The sequence below is a fragment of the Sturnira hondurensis genome, unplaced genomic scaffold, assembly GCF_014824575.4.
Source record: "Sturnira hondurensis isolate 20B ecotype Veracruz unplaced genomic scaffold, ASM1482457v3 Scaffold0021354, whole genome shotgun sequence".
NCBI lineage: Eukaryota > Metazoa > Chordata > Mammalia > Chiroptera > Phyllostomidae > Sturnira > Sturnira hondurensis.
In genome coordinates, this window is record NW_028093985.1 from 22,104,330 (window position 1) to 22,111,429 (window position 7,100).

Sequence of the window (7,100 nt, forward strand, 5' to 3'; positions counted from 1 at the left end):
GTCCTAGGTGCACAGTTCCACAACACACCATCTGTACACTGCATTGTGTGTTTACCACCTCAAGTCAAGTCTTCTTTCATCACCATTTATCCCCCCTATTAAAAAAAGAGAGAAAACTCATGGACATGGAAAACATTGTGGTGATTGCTGGAGGAGGGGGTAGGTGGAGGAGGGTATGGGGGGATAAATGGTCACCATGAGAGTTTTGAGTGATACAAGAGTGTTGACTTGGCCTGATAGTGGGGTTGTGGAGAGTCGTAGAGAATTTTCATAACCTTAATCAGGTGCTAATCCTAAATGTTTCTGTTTTATAGGTATAGTCTTCTCACTGGAGCGAACAGCACCATCTCTGACCACTGGTTTACAGCTATTGCTCTGGAAAATGCTTTATTGTCTCTGTATCAACCAAGAAGCAATTTGCTTTCACATGGTCAGATCAACAAAATACATTTACTGTTGTTTTCAGCTGTAGGGCTCTTTATCATAATCTAGGCTTCATAAACTATAAAATCATGCTAATAGATTTGTTGTGCAGGAGGTAGCAAACACTGGAAGTTTTAGTAAGATATGTACATGCCAGACGGTAAGAGAGAAACTCCGTGAAAACTTGATGGGTTTCTAGGGCTTTGGGAGTCTGGAATATAATGAAATGCTTCTTAAAAAAAAGTTAAGTTGCTGTATCTTCCACCTACTAACATTAAGAAAGAAATCCAATATTTTGTGGGCCTCTTTGGGTTCTGGAGCCAATATTCACCTCATTTGAGTGATTCATCTTGCAAAATTACTGAGATTCCTAAGGCTACTATAACCAGCACTACAAAACTGGGTGGCTTCAAACAATAGAAATTTACTGGCTCACAGTTCTGAAAAGCTGGAAATCTGAGCTCAAGGTGTTGGCAGCACCATGCTCCCTCAGAAACCTCTGGGGGAACCTTTCTTTGCCTCTTTCCAGCTTCACATGGTTGTTGGCCATCTGTGGTGTTCCTTTGCTCATAGTCCCACCACTCCAAACTTCTGTCTTCACATGGCACTCTCCTGTGTCTTCACATCCTCCCCTTCTGTTCACATCTGTCTCTGTCTCCAAAGTTCCTTCATAAGGCTACTAGTCATGTTGGATTAGGGCTCATCCTTATGATTTCATTTTAACACGACTGTCTCTTGAAAAATGTTATTTCCAATCAAGGTTGCATTCTGAGGTACTGAGGGTTGTAGTTTGACATACCTTTTGGGGGGCACATTTAAGCTTATGACAACAGTGTTATGGAACAATGATTTGGGAATAACACACTAAATTTAGAGAGAGCTGCTAAGGCATGAATACTAGGCTGAGGAAATTAATTTTTTTAGATAATGAAAAGTCATTGAAAATGTTCATGATGTGGGACTGAACTCATGCATCTCCCTCATTTTTCTTTCATCCTCCCCTGAAATGTTGGAAAAGCTGTATTTGACTTTAGATTACATTTGTTTGTTTGTTTGTTTTGGCAATGAAGCTATAACATCACTTTTAAATTGGTAAAATATGAGGAGTACATAGAAGGTTAGAAGCAGGTGACAGATGGACAGAAAAGAATGGAGAGAGCAGCAGTGTGGGATGATGGAGGGAAGCTCTGTTTCCACAGGGAGAGTTCTGGAGAAGCTCTGGACTGAATCCATGCAAAATAAAACAAAACAAGTGGGACATGGATAAATCTGCAATGATTTATGTATAAAGGGTGCCAACATTTCTATGAACTGGAAAGCCTATTCAAAATTTTCAATGTTGACACTCTCCAGTGACTATAACAATGGTGATTCATCACATAAAACCTATATTGAGTTTAGTTTTCACAGACTACATGTTGAGTAATTGTCCTTGATATACGGCTTTATATGACACCATTCTCATTTTAAAATAATTTTATTTCTGGAAAACTTCACTGTGGAAAAATTATTTATCTATAGCTATTTTGCTTTAAATCAATGCAAAATCTCTCATCAAAATATTAAATGCCTTGTTAAAGACTCTATCACTGCAAATCTAAGTTAATTATATTCTCAAAATATGAATTTTGTATGCAAGCTCACACTTGAGAGGGCAAGGTACAGAGCTGATTTTATAGAGAATTAACTGTTCTCCCATATGAGATGTGAACAATCAGGATTCTAACTTCTACACTTGTCTCTGAAGCAGTCACAGTAAGTTGACTTTTCAAAGTCAGCTAATCTTATAACTAAATCTAGTTTAAATGGAATATTGAATAAATTTTTAGGTGTTGGGAAAAATCTTCTCTTTTGGCCTTGAAAACTTCAGATAATTTAGAAATGTTACAGAATTGGGGGGAAAATAGTCAATGAGCAAAATACTCAATTGTAGTCAATGGCTGAGATCTTATGAAAGCAGGAAAATTGTATATGTTTTTATTCTTTGCCATTATTCCTTGTAGCAACTTGATTATAAGAAAATAAAACACTTAGACACACATTTACTTGGCGGTCAGTAGTGGAAAATCTGTGTAATGGCTTGTTCTGACTCATATCTAATTTCAAGTTTTAATTGAACCTGAATCTATCTGGCATCCTCTCCCTCCTCCATCCTTCCATAAATTAAATGACAGATTAGCACTGAAGAAATTAATACCTGGTAAAAACACAAGATTTTTGGACTCAGATGTAGGCCAAATGTATTTCCCTAAATTGTTCTGTAGAAAAAGGGCCCAATGGACATCAGAAGATTCTTTTTTTATCCTCACCCAAGGACATTGTTTTGTTGCTTTTAGAGAGAGAGGAAAGGAGATAGAGAGAAAGATAAACATTGATATGAGAAAGAAACATGGCTTGGTTGCCTTCTTGTATGCACCCTGACCAGGGATCAAACCCACAACCTGAGTATGTGCCCAGAGCAGGAATTGAACCCATGACCTTTCGTTCTATGGAATGACACTCCAATCAAATGAGCCCCACTGGTCAGGGCCAGAAGATTCTTGCTAGCCAGGTGTATCTATGGCAATGCTATGTAGCTATTAAGATTAATAAGGAAAATTGTAAGTACTGACATAGTATATATTGTTTTTTTATTTTTTTAAAGATTTTATTTATTTGTTTTAGAGGGAAAGGGAAGGAGAGAGAGAGAGAGAGAGAAACATTAGTGTTTGCTTGCCTCTCATGCGTCCCCTGCCAGGAACCAGGAATTGGCCTGCAACCCAGGCATGTGCCCTGACCGGGAATTGAACCTTGATCGTGTGTTTCGCAGGCCTGCACTCAATCCACTGAGCTATACCAGCCAGGGCGACATGGTATATATTGTTAAGAAAAGCAAAATATAGAATATACAGTTTATACTGGTGGCTGCTATTTATCTTCATAGCTTTTAAAGTAACATGTATACTTTATCCTAAAGAATGTATGTGATATATATCTCTATATCATATATGTGTGACTAAATTTTTTATTCTATAAACATATGTGCATATTATATATATTTAAAGATTATTTGTGGAAAAACATTTAAAAACTGAAAGCAAGGCTTATCTCTATGATGGGAATCTGGGGGGTTGATACCAGAGTTGAGAATGTTACTTTTCACTGCACATCCTTTGTTACATTTAAAATCTTGCTTCAGGAAGATGCATAATTTATTTAAAACATAATAAAAACATTGGCAACTTATTAAAAATGTGAACAAGTCTGAGTAGGCCAAAATTGAATAAGCCACTAATATGCAGACTGTGCTTGGCCCTGGCCTTGCTATTTCCACTCTTGCCAGAGCTCTCTGAAGCATTCACATCTACACTCCTGTAGTGGGAGTCAGCACTGTGCCTTCCTCTAAGTGGTCACCCTGAAAACATTCTTCAGTGACTAGATATTCTCTCCTCATGCTTCTCTTTTCTCATTCTATTTCCTTTTATTCTTGTTTTTTATTTACCACGGCTTCAAACTACTCTTCCCTCAGATTTCTAGTTCTCATCCATCTGTTCTCTTTCTACTGCCATCCAAGATAAGTACATGTATGTGTCATTTTTTAAAAAGTTCTCTTTTTTAAAAAGATTTTTATTTATTTAATTTTTTAAATTAAATTTTAATTGTTGTTCAAGTACAGTTTTCTGTCTCTTACTGCCATCCTGGCCCACCACCTCAGTGCTCCTCACCTTTCTCCCATTTCCACCCCCCTTAGTTTTTGTCCATGTGTCTTTTATACTTGTTCCTGTAAATCCTTCCCCTTTTCCCCTGAAATTCCCTCCCCTCTCTCCTCTGGTCCTTGTCAGCCTGTTCTCTATTTCAGTGTCTTTGGTTATATTTTGCTTGCTTGTTTGTTTTGTTGTTTAGCTTCCTATTAAAGGAGACATCATATGGTATTTGGCTTTCTCTGGCTTATTTCACTGAGCATAATGCTTTCCAGTTCCATCCATGCTGTTGCAAAGGGTAGGAGCTCCTTTTTTCTTTCTGTTGCATAAAATTCCATTGTGTAGATGTATCATAGTTTTTGGATCCATTCATTTACTGATGGGCACCTAGGTTGCTTCCAACTCTTGGCTATTGTAAATTGTGCTGCTATGAACATTGAGGTGCATAGGTTCTTTTGGGTTGGTGTTTCAGGGTTCTTAGGATATAATCCTAGCAGTGGAATTGCTAGGTCAAAAGGCAGGTCCATTTTTAGTTTTCTGAGAAAATTCCATACTGTTTTCCATAGTGGTTGTACCAGTCTGCAATCCCACCAACAATGGATTAGGGTCTCCTTTTCTCCACAACCTCTCCAACACTTGTTGTTTGTTGCTTTCTTTATGATGTCCATTCTGACGGGTGTAAAGTGGTATCTCATTGTGGTTTTAAATTGCCTCTCTCTGATAGCTAGTGATATTGAGCATCTTTTCATGTGACTCTGGATCCTCTATATGTCCTCCTTGGAGAAGTGTCTGTTCAAGTCCTTTGCCCACTTTTCAATTGGGTTTCATGTCTTCTTAGAGTGGAGTCATATAAGTTCTTTGTATATTTTGGAGATTAAACCCTTGTTTGAGGTATCATTGGCAAATATGTTTTCCCATACAGTTGGTTCCCTTTTTATCTTGATACTGTTTTCCTTAGCCATGCAGAAGCTTTTAATTTTGATGAGATCCCATTTGTTTATTCTTTCCTTTATGTCCCTTGCTCTAGGGGACATATGAGTAAAAATGTTGCTGCGGGAAATATCTAAGATTTTCCTGTGTATGTTCTCCTCTAGAATTTTAATGGCATCATGGTTTATATTTAGATCTTTTATCCACCTTGAATTTATTTTGGTGTATTGTGTAAGTTGGTGCTTGAGTTTCATTTTTTTGCACATAGTTGTCCAATTCTCCCAACACCATTTGTTGAAGAGGCTATTTTTACTCCATTTTACGTTGCTGTCTCCTTTGTCAAATATTAATTGACTGTAGAGACTTGGGTTTATTTCGGGGCTCTTTGTTGTGTTCCATTGGTCCATGTGCTTGTTGTTAGGCCAGTACCACCAGGCTGTTTTGATTACAGTGGCCTTGTAATACAGTTTGATATCAGGTATTGTGATCCCTCCTACTTTGCTCTTCTTTCTCAAAATTGCAGCAGCTATTCAGGGTCGTTTATGGTTCTACATAAATTTTTGAAGTGTTTGTTCTATGTTTGTGAAATATGCCATTGGTACTTTAATAGGTATTGCATTGAATCTGTAAATTGTTTTGGGTAGTATGGCCATTGTGATGATGTCAATTCTTCCCATCGATGAACATGCTATATGTTTCCATTTGTTTGTGTCTTCCTTGATTTCTTCAGTGTTGTGTAGCTTTCTGCATACAGGTCTTTTACCTCTTTGGTTAGGGTTATTCCTAGGTATTTTATTTTTCTTTTGCTATATTGAATGAGTTTTTTCTTGATTTCTGCTTCTGAGGTTTCATTGTTAGTATACAAAAATGCCTTTGATTTCTGGATATTGACTTTGTAGCCCACTGTTTTGCCAAATTCATTTATTAGGTTGTCAGTTTTTTGGCTGAGTCTATAGGATTTTCTATGTATACTATCATGTCACCTTGAAACAGTGACAGTTTTGTTTTCTCCTTTTCCGATCTAGATGCCTTTTATTTCCTTTTCTTGTCTGATCACTGTGGCTAAAACTTCCAATAGTACATTGAATAGAAGTGGTGAAAGTAGACAGCTTTGTCTTTTTCCTGATCTTAGTGGGAAAGCTCTAAGTTTTTGCCAATTGAGCATGATGTTGGCTGTAGGTCTCTCATATATGGCCTTTATTATATTGAGGAATGCTTCCTCTATTCCTACTTTGCTGAGTGTTTTTATCATAAATGGGTGCTGTACCTTATCAAATGTTCTTTCTGCATCTATTGATATGATCATGTGGTTTTTGTCTTTGCTTTTTTTTATGTGGTGTATTACATTTACTGATTTGTGAATATTGAACCATCCTTGCATCCCTGGGATAAATCCCACTTGGTCATGGTGTATGATCTTTTTAATGTATTGTTGGATGCAGATTGCTGATATTTTATTGAGGATTTTAGTGTCTATGTTCATTAGTGATATTGGACTGAAGTTTTCTTTCTTTGTTGTGTCTTTATCTGGTTTTGAGATTATGATGATGCTGGCTTCATAAAAAGAGTTTGGGAGTCTTCTATCATTTTGGATTTTTTGGAATAGTCTGTGAAGAATCGGGATTAGCTCTTCTTTAAATATTTATAGAATTCTCCTGTGAAACCATCGGTCCAGGGCTTTTGTGGGTCAGGAGTTTTTTGATTACTGCTTCAATTTCATCTGCTGTTATTGGTCTGTTCAGGCTTTCTGCTTCTTCTTCATTCAGTTTTAGAAGATGATATTTTTCTAGAAATTTGTCCATTTCACCTAGGTTTTAAAATTTCTTGGCACACAATTCTTCATAGTAATTTCTTACAATGCTTTGTATTTCTGTGGTGTCAGTTGTAATCTCTCCTCTTTCATTTCTGATTTTGCTTATTTGGGTTCTCTCTCTTTTTTCTCTTGATGAACCTGCTTAAAGGCCTTATCAATTTTGTTTATCTTTTCAAAGAACCAGCTTTTGGATTCAATGATCCTTAGAATTGTGCTTATAGTCTCTATGTTATTTAATTCTGTTGTGGTCTTGG